The 15,841-nt window shown below is 41.3% G+C and overlaps 1 protein-coding gene and 2 long non-coding RNA genes across 8 annotated transcripts in view; 1 reads left to right on the top strand and 2 right to left on the bottom strand.

Annotated features, from left to right (window-relative positions):
- Nucleotides 1-2,637, bottom strand: part of ERAP1 (endoplasmic reticulum aminopeptidase 1) — a 41,380-nt gene extending 38,743 nt beyond the window's left edge. For both annotated transcript variants that reach the window (XM_078067013.1, XM_078067014.1), the window contains exons 1-2: nt 2,509-2,637; nt 1,878-2,021 (exon numbers count right to left, since the gene is read on the bottom strand). The gene's annotated coding sequence lies outside the window, so the exon portion shown is untranslated. The remainder of the gene's footprint in view (nt 1-1,877; nt 2,022-2,508) is intronic.
- LOC118543907 (uncharacterized) lies at nt 523-7,456 on the top strand. Of its 2 annotated transcripts, none has more exons than XR_004921318.2 (3): nt 523-645; nt 4,730-4,791; nt 5,841-7,456. It is a non-coding gene; the product is annotated as an uncharacterized LOC118543907 (long non-coding RNA). The 2 variants fall into 2 exon arrangements; XR_004921316.2 differs by having other exon boundaries at nt 567-1,813.
- Nucleotides 7,457-8,158: 702 nt separating this feature from the next.
- LOC118543906 (uncharacterized) overlaps nt 8,159-15,841 on the bottom strand; it is a 34,140-nt gene continuing 26,457 nt past the window's right edge. Inside the window, exons 4-6 of one of the 4 annotated variants that reach the window (XR_013445683.1) lie at nt 14,942-15,069; nt 10,663-10,935; nt 8,159-8,827 (exon numbers count right to left, since the gene is read on the bottom strand). This is a non-coding gene — a long non-coding RNA (uncharacterized LOC118543906). Of the gene's footprint in view, nt 8,828-9,235; nt 9,669-10,662; nt 10,936-13,600; nt 15,070-15,841 lie in introns of those variants that run through there. The other 3 variants (XR_013445682.1, XR_013445684.1, XR_013445681.1) reach the window with 3 other exon arrangements.

The following is a 15,841-nucleotide window of genomic DNA, read 5'->3' as shown; positions in this document are numbered from 1 at the left end:
AGCGGAGTTGCAATACGGGGGGGGGGGGGGGGATCAGGTGGGAAGCAGCACTCCTTTCTGAACGCAGATCATTCTGAGTGTGTCTTTGGGGGTTATTTTTTTCAACGGTTAGCCTTCGGCGCAGCGGGGCGTTGAAAACATTTAAAAAGGGTGCGTGCTCTGGAAAGTGACGGAGGCTGGACTCCAGCTCGGGGCTCCACCAATTCTGGACGGGCTCCACGCCGGTTGGACTCAAGCGGTGTCCATCATCTCGTCTCTGCAAATGGGCTGGGAGCTCTTGGCCCGCCTCCGAAAGAAACAAGAACCTTGGAAGGACTCCTTGTGCAAAATGCTGAATCCTCTGGGCTTTTAGTGGAAGGGGGTTACGCTAGGAGATGCCTCGGAGGAGGAAGGGGATATAGATAGCCGCCCCCGACCCCCGGAACTTCCCCGCCACCACATAGGGGCGCTTGGGCCCCAAAGATTTGCTGCTGCCCACATTAAAACGTTCCCTCTGCTTTTTCAAATCAGATGACCATTTATCCGCTCCCCTTAGAACATCAAGACTGGATGAAATGTCAAAAAAGCCCATCTTTAAATAATTGAGGGTAAATGAGGTAACAAGACAAAACACAAGCTTTCATACTCATCAAATGCTACAAGTTGGTGAGTGGACCAACCCCCCTGGGAACTTGTTCTTACTGTACTCAGGCTGTCTTCTCTCATTTCTTTCCTGGCCTCCTTCCCTTTGAGAGCTTGGGGTTCCAAGTCACTGGAACAGTATTTCTCAACTTCTGTTTCTCAATTTTATGTTCGTTTTGAAAGATAACTAAATATATTTTGTTCTGCATAGTCTCTCCAGTCAAGGATATTTTGTAATATAAAATTAACCATCTGTCCCCAGCCCCAAAACAGGGTGAGATCGAGGCAAGTTTTCTTTCTTTACAATTCAACAAGAAATGGGCTTTGGGATTAGGTGATTTTGTTGTTTGCAGTTGTGGCAGGGGTGTCAGCGGATAGCTCTGGCCTCCAAGGCCCCCGGATGTCAGTGAGTGAGCCCATTTGCTCAGATGAGAACTTCCTACCCAGTAAATTCATGCATGGGGATCTGGAGAGGCAAATGGAAGATCTCCAACGCAGGCATATTGAATAATAGCAGGTGTTCCCTAAGAATCTAACAAACCCCTTATCAGTGACTGTGATCACTTTCCAATTCACCTGTTCACTGAAAACAACAAATAATAAAGCCAACCTCATTTTGTGTGTAGTATGCATATAATTAAAAAGATGGAAAAGAAGAATGAAACAGCCAAAATGTCCAGTTATCTTTAAAGACTAATTTCTATGTTGTATCAGTGAGGGTTCAATCACAGAGAATAGAATCCATTCAAGCTATTTAATTAAAAAAGGATTTATTGCTGGCTTTTATGTGACTTAACGTAATCACTGGGAAGGTTTAAAAAACACACACTAGGGGGAGCTTCCAAGAACAAATTCCGAAGCCATAATGTAGAACTTGGCCACCATTGAAACTAGTTCTTTTGCCACAACCCAGAAGCCATCTGCTAAATTGGGCAGCTGCTAGCACAGGTTCTGGCTTCAGAACCATGTCATGATGTTACAGTCTGTCCAGCAAAATGAGTATCTCAAGCTGGGCCTCCCTCCCCACTTAAAACTCAGTTTCAAATTCAGCTGTCCTACCAGTGCTTCTGTTTGGTAGAGCCTGGTGCATACCCAGAACCTAGGTGCAAGGAGATCTGGGAAAAGAAGTATTTGCTTTCCAGACTCTGCAGTGGAGTGAGGAATTCTGAAACGACGTTGGAAGACATACCGAGTAAGCCAATCACAATATTCACCATAAATATTAACCTGTATTGAAACTGAACAAATAGGGGTACCTGGGTGGCTCAGTCGGTTAAGCGTCTCCCTTTGGCTCAGGTCATGATCCCAGGGTCCTGGGATCGAGCCCCAGTTGGGCTCCCTGCTCAGCGGTGTGTCTGCTTCTCCCTCTGCCTCTTCTGCGCCCCCTGCTTGTTCTCTCTCTGTCAAATAAATAAATAAAATATTTTAAAAAAAGAAACTGAACAATAAAACAATTATAAGGAGATATCAAGTAATTTTGAATGTCTTTATGGACAAAACATAATAATTAGAAAATTGATTGTAAGTCTAATGAGAGGCATGGGGCACTTGGGAGAATGATGAATATTTACCAGATCAGATCAGCATTTAGAAATATGGCATACGAAATAATCACTCTCAAAGATGGTTTAAATCAGGGATGAGTTCTGAGGATGGATTGACATCCACCTTTCTAAACACTCTGTGCATTCAGCACAGTCTTGTCATATTTTGTGAATGATATCGTTGCCTTCCAGGACATCATCAAAAAAATGAGCATATAAAAGACTTTCATCAGCTGTGGATTTAATATTCACTGTTTTGACTCTTTGGTGAGGGGGGGGACTCGATATCTAGAACTTGAGTAGTTGGTAATTTCCCTGAGGCCTGAATTAGAATTATAATGACCTGATGTGAGAGGAGGAGCCACTTGACCCTTGAGTGGACCTGCCCAACCACGCAAAATCCACACCCCAGTCCAATCCTGTTGTTCTGTTCATCATCACAGGCACGGTCAGTTTCTGAAGTGGTAAAAATCTAAAAAGAAAAAAGACTGAAGCTGCATTTCTAAAATTTCATGAAGGAGTTAAAGCAGTCACAAAGTTTTAAAACTCATTTGACTGCATTTTGCAGGAGAAAACATGTACTCAAATGTATTTAAAATTACAGTCCTGCCAAAGCCTTTCAAAAGTCTGCTGTATAGACTTCTCTGTTGGCAGATCTAGAAGAAAAGCAGGCCTGGGCATTCGGTCCCTTGGACCCAGCTGAAACACGAGGTGAAGAAAGGGGCAGAAGGATTCCTTATCTATGGCCAGGTACCGGCAGTCATGTCCTAAGCCTAGATGAGTAACAAAGTCAAAGCAAGAAAAAGCCAAACCTAGGAGCTCTGTGAAAACTAGGAGATGAAACACAGAGTTTAGAAAGGAGCTCTCAAAGCAGGAGGAAATCTGAAACTGGTAAAAGCACGAGGGGCCAGAGGGAGCACATCTCAGTAATAAAAAATTGGTGCATTTTGAGCATTTCCTGTGTGCCGAGCTCTGTACCAAACACTCTATATGAAATGCATCATGTAATTCTCAAGAACACTCTAGGGTATGTGCCGTTATCATTTCCAGTGAGAAAATGGAGACTCTGTAAGGTAAGTAACTGCTGGGATATATAGCTAGGAAGTGACAGAGCCAGGTTGTGGTGAAACTAGGATGAATTCTAGAGATTAAGTGCTCCCGCTTTTCAAACCTCTCCTAGTGTAGGTTCACTTGCGTGCCATCTTGGTTTAAAAGGAATCAGTGAGGGGTAGACTCTTGCAAGTGTGGTTATGATCTTGTTTTCAACCTAGTCACCCAAGCTATGAGCCATTAACACAACATTATCATCTAGGACCTTTGCTCTTTTACCACTTAGCTTGACCTGGGCCTGTCAGTATTACTTCCAAAGGGTGTCTTGAATCTTTCTCTTGCTCTTCATTCCTATTGCCTCCAGTCATCTCACCTGTGCTATTACAAATACCCTCTTAACTAGTACTGTAACTTCTAACTTCCTCTTCTTCGATCTGGTTTCTATGCTATCATCTGTCTAAACAACCATCTAGCGGTGCCTGGGGGCGTGGTCAGTTAAGCATCTGACTCTTGGTTTTGGCTCAAGTTATGATTTCAGGGTGGTGGGATTGAGCCCCACGTTGGGGCTGTGCACTCAGCGGGGAGTCTGCTTGAGGATTCTCTTCCCTTCCCCCCATGCTCTCTGTCTCTCTCTCTCAAACAAATAAAAACCTTTAAAAGAAAAAAAGACAGCAACTACTGTGATGGGGGAGGGGAGAATATGTGGGGAGCAGGGGGAACAGGGGTACAAGGAGGGAACAGGGAGGGAAGCAGAATCAAAAACATTGTCCAGCAAAAACATGGGCCCAAAAACCTAAATAAAGTCCAGAGAAGGTATCATTCCAATTAGAACCAAACAGAAATCAAAAACCGGGTCTCAAGCAGAGAGGCTACAACTAGAATCAGGCAGAAAAACAAGTTGAGGAAGTGTGTGAATAGAAGGTAATGATTTCTTTCTTATATAGGCCTTTAGATTTGCCTGTGGGTGGGAAGAGACAGGTGACAGGTGCCCTTAAGAACAGGGTATTATGCTGAACTATGCTATGTAACAAATTTAGTTGCTGGAAAAAAACACACATTTATTGCCTCACGGTTTCTGGGGGTCTGGCTTACAGGCACAGCCTATTTGGGTCCTCTGCTGAGGGTCTCACAAGGTGGCAATTAAGATGTCTTCCGGGGGCTCAGTCAGTTAAGCGTCTGACTGTTGGCTCTTGATTGCAGCTCAGGTCATGATCTTGGGGTTGTGGGATTGAGCCCCACATTGGGCTCCGAGCTGGGCATGGAGTCTGCTTGGGATTCTCTCTCTGCCCCTTCCCACCGCCCCCCTCTCTGCCTCTCTCTAAAAAAAAAGAAAAAAAAAAAGATGTCATCCAGGACTGTGGTCTCATCTAAGGCTTGACTAAGGAAGGATCCACTTCCAAGCTCACTCAGGCTTTTGAGGAATTCAGTTCCACTAGTTTATAGGACTGAGCTCATCAGTTTCTTGGGGCTATTGACTGAAGTCTGCCCTCATCTCCCCGTTCTCTCCCACGTAGGGTCCCCCAGCATGGCTGTCTGCCTTCCCCAAGCCAGCAACAGAGGGAGCAACTCAATCAAGGTGAGCTTTACAGTCGCAAGTAACACAATCACATAATCATATACATCCCATCACCTTTGCTGTATTCTATTTGTTAGAAGCAAGTGGCAGGTCCTGCCCATACTCTCGGGCAGGGGCTCACACAGGGACATAGATACCAGGAGGCAGGGATCAGGGGGCCACCTTGGGTGTCTATCCATCACAGGTACCAAAAAACTTTGACACCACTTCTTACCTTACCAGTCCCCCAAAGTCCACTCCCATCACCCTGACCCAGGGCCACACGATCTCGTGCCTAGATACTACAACAGCCTCCAAGTCCTCCTCCTTTCTGGGCTTGCCTCCTTACAATGCATTCCACACAGCAGGCAAAGTTGTCTCCTTCGAATGGACAAGAATCTTAGTCTCTCACTCAAGCGTGCAAAATTTAACACATTTTAAATTTTTATCTAAATTAACTAATTCCACCCTAAGATTCCATCCCATGAGATTGTTGGGATATCCAGTCTCAGTTATTATTGGCTTCATTTAACCCTCCCCCCAGGGCACCCTCCCAAGGTCTTAAGCACTGCCAAAATATCCCAGGGTCTTATGTTCCCATGTTCCCATGTTACCATGGACATACTTCTTCAGCTTCAAGTCCAGGGCATCTGCTGCTTTCAGGCCTTGCTGGTTCAGAGATAGCTTTGGCCCTAGGCTCCAACCTTCCTAAATGCAGCATGTGCCCGGCCTCTCTGAGATCTTGGGGCCTCCCCAGGAACATGGTTTCCTAGTGGTACACTTGTTCCTTCTGTCTTTGGGATGTACACACCTTCACCTTGACCTAGGTTGAGAATTTAGAAATTCCTCTTGCTATTTTCCCTTTCCTCCACCCTACTGAGTCACCAGAATATTCAGCTTTTCTCACAGTCAGATGTTGCTTTCGAGCAAGTTCTGCTTTAGAGCACACAAATGACCCTAAAACAGGGAAATTAAAAACTCAGTTATCTGCTTGAGCTAGAGGACTCAACAACATGGGGAGGAAGACACACAAATTAATACCTTAATTTTCTTTTGCTATCTTCCTTCAGTAAAGCTGCATACTCAGACAGGAAATCCCACCCTTTCCAACTTCCTCCAAGAAGATGGGACTCAAGTTCCTATTGTGAAGCATCTTGCCCTGGACAAGAACTCCTATACAAAAATTGAAGCCTGCTTGTGGAAGACTCCTTTTCCTGGACTCCCCAGGCCAGGCAGGTGAATGTAGGTACTCGGTGAATTTCTCACTCCAACAGACCTACTTCCTGGGGACATCTCCCTTAAAGAGAGTCCTTCTTGGCACCGGCTGCATCCCACCCAGAACATTAGGCCCAGACCCAGCATCCTCGGAGTGTAGTAAATCTCTGATGAAACTTACCTGCACCAGGTGAGACTACAAATAACAGGTCTGTCTTCCAATTTGAATCTCCAATGATGTTTAACCTTTTCTCAGGGCTATTCTCTCACTAGCCACCCCACCCTAACCCACCCACCCAAATTAGGAGGTAGCCCACATCAAGGAGGGAGGACAGTGGCCCCTCTGTGAGTTGCTAGGGCCTTTCCCTGTTTCTTTTTCCCCCCGCTGGTTAGGTGAGACCCACCTTCTCCCATTGTCTGTTGTCCTTTCCTCTACCCAAACATAAAGAGCCTCATTTCCCACCCTCCTCTCTGCACTTTAGCCACACTAGCCTTTTCATTTTTCTAGTGCGCTCTTCTTCTTCTTCAGCCCCATGACCTTCCTACATGCTCTTCTAGCTGCCTGAGTTCCCCTAGCTCCTGCTTCTTCTAGCTTACTCCAATTCTTCCAACTCTCAGAGGCCCCTGCTTTATCTCTCTGAGGGCAAGAGGAGATGTAGGGATCAACCGAGTCTAGCCCTCTGAGAAACCAGAGCAGTTCCACTGTCTGATCCCCCTCAAATTTCCCGACATCACCCCCAAGCCAGTCGTGCCTTAGTTCTGTCATTGCTGGCAGTGAGTTCCCACCTTTTAAAGAAAAAAAATATATTTCACTTTCATTTAGTTCCAAATACTTTTTAATTTCTTTTGACACATCTTCTTTGCCGTATGTGTTATTTGGTCTTCAGATATCTTGGGATTTCTGGCTATCCTTCTATGATTCATTTCTAGTTTGATTCCATTGTAGTCTGAAAGCATACTTTGTGTGATATTTATTCTTTTAAATTTGGTAAAGTATGTTTTATGGCCCAGACTGTGGTCTGTCTTGGCAAATGTTCCATGTGAGCTGCAGAATATGTAATCCTGCTACCATTAGATGAAGTATTCTATAAATGCCAATTAGAGCCAGTTGATTAATGGTTATGTCTCTTTTTCACCATTGAATCTCTGCGATGTTAACAGAGAGTATGACCCATAGTATGTGCTCCAAAAAGTTATTGAATAAGAGGAGAAGGAGCAAGCAGGAGGAAGGGAAAAATGGATACAGAGATTTCACATGTAATTCCCCTGATTAAAAGCTTTCAATAGAGGCGCCTGGGTGGCTCAGTCGTTAAGCATCTGCCTTCAGTTCAGGTCATGATCCCAGGGTCCTGGGATTGAGTCCTGCGTTGGGCTTCCTGCTCAGCAGGGAGCCTGCCCCTTCCTCTCCCCCCGCCCCTGCTTGTGTTCCCACTCTCGCTGTCTCTCTATCAAATAAATAAATAAAATCTTCCAAAAAAAAAAAGCTTCAATAGTTCACTATAATCTATACATTTTAACTACTGTTCTGCCTATTCAATAGTAATATGTCACAATTTATTTACTATATTTCTTCTGTAACAAATGCAATCATTTTATGTACCACTGTAGAAGGGGGAAAAAACCTCCTGCCAAGAAAATTGTGAGATGCCATCAATTTTGAAGCTGTTAAGCTATGAAAAAACGTGAGTCATAGAGTTGATAAAATATTGGAGTTAGCTACAAGTTTGTCTTACGTGATGGATGGGTCCATAGCTTATTTATCTCTGTGTCCCCAGCACCAAACACAGTACATGACACAGAGTAGACGCTGAATAACATTAGCTTAGTCATCTGAGGTGTCCCTCATTCCCTACCACCAGACACCTGGCTTTCCTTCACTCCCCAGCCTCAGAGCCTTTGTGCTCTAAAGCTGCCAGTGTTCCTGGTGGGCCAGAGATTTAAATTTCTTTTGAACTGCATTTGCTCCACAAAATCCTGACACCTTTTCACTTTTCTCATAACTTTGCTGTAGGCTGTCAGCTACATTCCAGCTAAGTATCTGCCAAACTCCCCAAAGTGCTACTGTGAGCAGGTGACATCCTGCCCCACTCTGCCCACTCCCTCCAGGCCTTCAGCCTGAGCCCAGACATGTGGCTGGTGACGTTTTAGGTGCTGCAGCAAACCGGTGGGGAAGAGAATTTGGGCGGGGAGCACTTTCGGAAGCTTCAAGTAGGTTGTTAATTACGCCTGTCTATACACAGGGCTGGCCTTTCTCTAACTTTTATTTATTTTGAATATCTATTTGGGAAAGCCAAAAAAAAAAAAAAAAAAAGTAAAACTCAGGGATCTGCACCTCAGTCAAATAAACCCGATTCCTTTTAATCCCTTTTACTGAGGACTTCTTTAAAAGAATGATCTTTCAGAGAAAGACAATTATATGATTTCACTCATAGGTGGAATTTAAGAAACAAAACAGAGGAGCATAGAGGAAGGGAGAGAAAAATAAAACAAGATGAAATCAGAGAGGAAGACAAACCGTAAGAGACTCTTAATCATAGGAAACAAACTGAGGGTTGCTGGAAGGGAGAGGGGTGGGGGGGATGCGGTAACTGGGTGATGGACATTAAGGAGGGCACTTGAAGGAATGAGCACTGGGTGTTATATGCAACAGATGAATCACTGAACTCTACCTCTGAAACTAATAATACACTATATGTTAATTAATTGAATATAAATTAGATTAAATTTTAAAAAAATAAAAGAATGATCCCGGGGCACCTGGGTGGCTCAGTCAGTTGCGTGTCTGACTCTTGATCTTAGCTCAGGTCTTGATCTTGGGGTCTTGATCTCATGAGTTCAGGCCCTGTGTTAGTTAAAAAAATTTAAAAAAATTTAAAAGTAAAAGAATGCTTCCAAATGGGTATCTTGGCGGAGTGAAGGTAGCTTCTCAATTTAGCCAGCATGGTGGTTTGTTTGTTTTTAAACATGTGAATTGGCTATCCATTCTCTAGTGGGCCAGGACATCATTTCCTAACCATTGTACTGTGGTAGGTTCATATATTCCTATTACCCACTGGACCTTTCAAAGTGTCTGAATTTTTGACCCCTGCCTTGAATGTGTGGTTTTTCTTCTCCAGAAGGACCTCCAGCTCACCATGTCCCCTTAATTTTCTTACCCTCATTTTGAGATTAATTGGCCATTAGAGATGGGTCAGTTTCTCTCACTGTAGGAGAAACTATTCCCTGAAGATGAAATAACTGGTTATAGAAATGTTTATTAGGTATATTTACTGGTGCAGGGTGTCGCTCTAAAATAATCTCCGCCTTACCATAAAGCTCACATACCCATGGCATTTATGAGGCAGTGTTGGAGAAGGGAGAGGGATGGATGGGATTAACAAAGCATGTCACAATGTTAACATTTAGTACCACATGAACAGTTCTGGGATCTGAGACCCCCTGTAACCCCAGCTCTAGTTCACACCTTCCAACCACATCTTCCTCGTGTTCTTGCTTGGGTTTAGTGAGCACAGGAAGAAGGGGGTAGGGGTGGGTAGAAGTGTAGCGTCTTGGAGAAGTTCTAGTAAGTCCTTTAATTGGTGACCACAAGGAACACGTGTTCTTTCATCTTCCTTTATAGTCAGTCAGTTGGAGGTAGAAAACACGTGAGTAAGAAGTTAAAAATGACACTGAAATGTTTCCCTCTGTTTAAGGAGTTAAAATACAAAAATGTTTTCTGGAGTTGGCTGCTTTTAATCTTAAAATAGTAATGGTACTTTCCCTTTTGTTTTTCCCCTCCACCTCACCTTTCCCCTGCCTTCTACCCGCTGCATGCCACTCACCCCCCTGAAAGAAATGAAAGTTCCCAAATGCTTATCTGAAGAACACTGAGACCCCTGTATTGGTTGAAACCCCATGAGGGTAATAGAAGAATAGTGGATCCTGAAACAGTGACCATTATTTTTCCTACCGGGGCAATTTAAAGTCAAATTTATTAGGTTTCATAATTATTTTCCAAGTAAGATTTTTCATTCATAGACTAACCTATTTAAAGCTACAGGGATAAATTAGGCCTATTAGAAATGAACCACACTCATCTTGTAAATTATTTTAAATTTTAAGCCTGGAATTCTCCTGCCATTTATAAGAAAGGAAAAATTTTCTACTAAGCACAAAAAGAACAGAACCACTGAAAGCATAGTCACCATCTCTGCTGCCTTTTGTGGTATCTAACCCCAATTTCTTCTTATTTTCTATCTATTTTAGGGTCAAGCCTTTGATTTATAGGTCTTTTTCATTATGGAGATATAGTTAACATAGATTTGTGTAAGTTTCAGATGTACAACATGTTGATTTGATACACTTATATATTGCGTATTGCCACCAAGCAGTAGCTAACACCTCCATCAAATCACACAATTATCATTTCTTTTGTGTGTGTGTGGTGAGAACACGTAAGATTAGCAGTCTCTTAGCAACTTTCAAGTATATAACACAATAATGTTATAACTATAATACAATGCTGTGCATTAGATCCCTAGAACTTATCTTGAAACTACAAGTTTGGCCAACATCTCCCCAATTTCTACACCCCCAGCCCCTGGTAACCACCATACTACTCTCTGTATCTACATTTGCTTTTTTTAGATTCCACATGTAAGTGAGATCATACAGTATTTGTCTTTTTCTCTGACTTACCTCACTCAGCATAATTTCCTCAAAGTCCATCCATGTTGTCACAAATGGCAAGATTTCCTTCTTTCTCATGGCTGAATAATATTCCATTGTTTGAATATTCCACAACTTTTTTTATCCATTCATCCATTGATAAACATTTAGGTTGTTTCCATATCTTGGCTATTGTGAATAATACCGAAATAAACATGGGAATGCAGATATCTTTTCAATATCCTGTTTTCATTTCCTTTGGATAGATACCAAGAAGTGGGATTGCTGGATCATATAGTAGTTCTATTTTTAATATTTTGAGGAAACTCTATACTGTTTTCTATGGCGGCTACACCAGTTTACATTCCCACCAATAGCGCACAAGTGTTCTCTTTTTTTCACATCTTTGTCAACACTTGTTCTCTCTTGACTTCTAGATGTCAGCCATTCGAATAGGTATGGGACGATATCTCGTGGTTTTGATTTGCATTTCCCTGGTGATTAGTGATGTGAGCATCTTTTCATATACCTCTCGGCCATCTGTATGTCTTCTTTGGAAAAATGCCTATTCAGTTCCTGTGCACTTTTTTTTTTAATTGTATTTATTTATTTGAGAGAGAGAGAACACAAGCAGGGAGGGGCAGAGGGAGAGGGAGAAGTAGACTCCCTGCTGAGCAGGAAGCCCGACGTGGGGCTCAATCCTCGGACTCCGGGATCATGACCTGAACTGAAGGCAGACCCCTAACCGACTGAGCCACCCAGGTGCCCCCCTGTGCTTGTACATGTGCTTTTTAAATCAGGTTGTATTGTTGCTGTTTTTGTTGTTGAGTTATATGAGTTTCTTATATATTTTGGATACTAACCCCTTATCAGATATATATTTTGCAAATATTTTCTCCCATTCTGCACACTGCCTTTTCATTCTAATAGTTTCTTTCACTCTGCAGAAGCTTTTTAGTTTGATGTAGCCCCACTTGTTGATTTTTGCTTTTGTTGCTTGCGCTTTTGGTGTCATACACAATCATTGGCAAGACCCAGTTAAGGAGCTTTTTCCTTATGTTTTCTTCTGGGAGTTTTATGGTTTCCAGTCTTATGTTTAAATCTTTAATCTATTTTGAGTTAATTTTTGTGAGTGGTGTAAGATAGGGGTCCAAATTCACTTTTCTGCATGTGATTATCTAGTTTTCCCAGTATATTTGTTAGAGACTATCCTTTCCCCATTGAGTATTCTTGGCTCCCTTGTCAAATATTAGTTTGACTATGTACTCACGGGTTTATTTCTGGGCTCTTGATTCTGTTCCATTGATGTGTCTATTTTGAAACCAGTACCATACTGTTTTAATTACTATAGCTTTGTTATATAGCTTGACATCAGGAAGTGTGATTCTCCTTCTTGCTCTCTTTTTGTTCTTTTTTAGGATTGCTTTGGCTACTGGGGTCTTTTGTGGTTCCATACAAATTTTAGGATTGATCTTTCTATTTCTGTGAAAATGCATTGGAATTTTGATGAGGATTGCATTGAATCTATAGATGGCTTTATGTGGTATGGACATTTTAATAATATTAAATCTTCTGATCTATGAACTTGGATATCTTTCCACTTGTTTGTGTCTGCTTCAATTTGTACGTTCATCAAAGTCTTACAGTTTTCAGATCTTTCACTTCTTTGGTTGAATTTATTCCTAAGTATATTATTCTTTTTGATACTATTACAAATGGAATTTTTTTAAATTTCTTTGTCAGATATTTAGTCATTAGCATGTAGAACTGCAAATGATTTCTGCATGTTGATTTTCTTCCTGCAAATTTACTGAGTTTGTTGATTAATTCCAACAGCATTTTAGTTGAGTCTTTAGGATTTTCTATTCTGTATATAAGGTCATATCACCTGCAAACACAGTTTTACTTTTTCCTTTCCAATTTGGAAGCCTTTTATTTCTTTATCTTGCCTGATTGCTCTAGGTAGGACATCCAGTACTGTGTTCAGTGAGAGTGGTTAGAGTGGGCACCTTTGTCTTTTTCTGTCCTAAAGGAAAAGTTTTAACCTTTCATTGTTAAGGATGACATAAGTTTGTTACATATGGACTTCATTATGTTGACGTATGTTCCTTCTATATCCAATTTGTTGAAGGTTTTTGTAATGAAAGGATGTTGTATATCGTCAAATGCTTTTTCTGCATCTATTGAGATTATCTAATTTATAAATTTTTTGTAGATCATTAGATTTTAATTATGACCACGAAGTAAAGATTGATACATTTCAAAAGAGAAATCCAGTTATTGAGTGTAAATGGATTACTATGAATACAGAAGGCTCTAGATTAATTATAAATGTATATTAGTAATAATAATAATATAAATATTTATTGAGCACTTATTAGGTATCAGTCTTTTCCAATATTAAATTCTGAATCATAAATATTACTTAGGTAAATATGTATTAAGAGGAAAAATTAAATAAATGAGAATTGATGGCATTAGTAGGTTATTTTCAAAAACAGCTTATTATAGACAGGTCCTCCAATTAAGCAGTTTTGCCACACACCCCAAATAGTGGTGCACCCATCATGTGGGGGGATTATAGAATCCTCAGGGTAATGAGAGTGTGAGAGATTTTCAGAACCATCCTTCAGTGTGAGAACAAAGCTCATTCTGACATCATCCTGGATGAGTGGGAATCTGTCCTAGTTTTAAACATGTTACATTTCAGCAATTCTAGACACCTGGGGGAGGGAGGGAAGTCCGATAAGCTTCAAAATAATCTAGGTGTTAAGAAATTACTCACTCACTGGCAATCAAAATTAACAGTTTGCTTCTTCATGACATTTTAATTTTGCCTTTTCATGACTTTAAACAAATTCTGAAGTCCGTTGGGGTCCAATCCTAAATAACTTACACATGTATGTAGATATTATTGCCCTGATAAAAGATTCTTTGTTTTTTCATATACTAAATAAAATACAGTGGATTTCCAAAATTCATCTGAGTTTATTTACAACATTGCATCCTACAGCCCTCGTACTCCTGGCATACTGACCTGTTTTGAATTTTACTAAATCCAAGAATGCCCTTAATGGGAAAGGAACTGAAAACATCATTTTCCCCATAGCAACAAATGAACTAGTCATTTCTCTGATATACATTAAGACTTCCTGATTGAATTCTTCTCATCACTGTGATCTTTTGATCCATTCTAATCCAGTGACACTAATCATTTTAGATTCTGTGGATATAGACATTTTCATCTATAAAAAAATTTCCTGGCTGACATAATAATCAGCTCAATATTGAATTAAAGAAAACACTAGGAAGCAGGGTTAAGAAATTACAATATGTGGCTTAGTTTCCTTGAGGGCATCGGCCTTCCAAATTAATGATGATTCACTCTTACTATTTTTAATAATTTTTATATGTATTTTTGAATAAGTAATATATACCCAGAGCACAAAAGGCCAAGAGTACAAAATGGTACACATGGGAAAGTAAATATCTCTCATCAGTGGACATGCTATTCACTGTTAGTGGGTGGATAAACCCTTTTGAACAGCAAATTGGCATTAGCTAGTAAAGTTGAAAGTGTGGAATTTCTACTTCTGTGAGTGAAAATAGGTAAATTGGACCAATTCTCCTGGTGACCACGAAAAAAGCTTGAAAGTTTTTAAAAGGAATCTTACCAAATGCATCAAAGAACTAACAAGATGTCAAGGAGTGACATTTGAGATCCCTTTGAAAGAAATCTCGAAAAAGTTGGAGTCCTGGGCCCTCCAGAGGTGGGGACCCTGGGAATCCCTGTCTCACGTGAGATGAAACCCCAGGGGGCAGCATCCCAGGAGGAAGGATTAACCGGAAAGGAAAGTAGCCCATGCAGACTGCTGGCTAGCTCGAGGTCCTCGAGGAGACCCTGAAAAAGGAGGATGACTTTGGCACTTGATGAAGGGAATGATTTTCATAACATCATTCTATGCCTCAAATCGACTCTGGAAAGGAAGATGGTGTGTAGGCCCTACAACTCCCCCACCACCGTCCAGGTATGTAACTTCAGGAAACTGTAGCTATATGTACCAGGAGGCACGTGCAGGATGTGCACTGCAGTGTGGTGATAACTAAAAACCAGAAATAATCCAAATGTTCATCAACAAAATGAGATATTCGTATAATCGACCACAACCTAGAGCAGTAAAAATAAATGAACTATTGCTGTATGAATCAATATAGATAAATCTCACAAATATAATATTCAGCAAAATAATGCAGCAAAAGATGATGTGTAGTGTGATACTAATAATATAAAGTTCTAAAACAAACAAACAAAAACCTCGGGGTGCCTGGGTGGCTCAGTCAGTTAAGGCTCTGACTCTTGATCTCAGCTCGGGTCTTCATCCCAGGGTCCTGAGTTCAAGCTCTGCAGTGGGCTCCACACTGGGCGCGGCACAGCGACTTAAAAATAAATAAATAAACAAACAAATAAATAAAACAAAACAAAAAAACTAACAATATGTTATTTAGGAATAAACACACATGTAGTATATGTGTTCCCAAGCTTAAAAGCAAGAGAACAACAAACATAAAATTCAGGGTAATGGTTGCCTCTGGTACAGGGTGCTTCAGCCATATTAATCCTGTTCTCTTTAGAAACAATCATTCTGGATCCCCCAAATCTATCCTCGGCACACAGATGCACTTGGGAAAGGCAAAGAGTACCTTCCTTTTATTGATTATAAGGCCTGCAGTTTGTGCAATGGCTACTTTCCTTCTAGGTTTATCAGTACCCCCAGCGTGCGGTCCCCCAGGGTCTCATTGCAAAATGTGAACTTGTAGCATCTCTCAAGTCACATGAGTTAGATGTAGCCTACAGCGTCCTTGTCTCTCCCATCAGTCCTTGGAATAGCATTTGGCCAGGGAAATGCTGCAATTGCTTCCTCCAGAACCTAGGCTTAGCAGGGTAGACATGAAACATGGAGAAGTAGAGAAGAAGCTAACCTCTGCCCACCTCTTTTCCCACTGCAGATTTGTCTCCTGGAGCAGGATCAAGCTGAGGTTGAGGAGAGCTGTAACTTTGAATGAGTGTCAAAGTTTTGTTTTTGTTTTTTTAATGTATTATTACAGTAAACTATTCTATATGACTACGGCAGTGAGAATATTTTGAGATAGAAGTAATTAGAAGTTATTCTTATCTCTGAATAGCCAGAGGAAACTATGGAGCCTGCCA

Source organism: Halichoerus grypus, chromosome 2 (genome assembly GCF_964656455.1).
Source record: "Halichoerus grypus chromosome 2, mHalGry1.hap1.1, whole genome shotgun sequence".
Lineage (NCBI taxonomy): Eukaryota > Metazoa > Chordata > Mammalia > Carnivora > Phocidae > Halichoerus > Halichoerus grypus.
The sequence above is the reverse complement of the archived record's forward strand: the minus strand, read 5'-3'. Positions and strand labels throughout refer to the sequence as shown.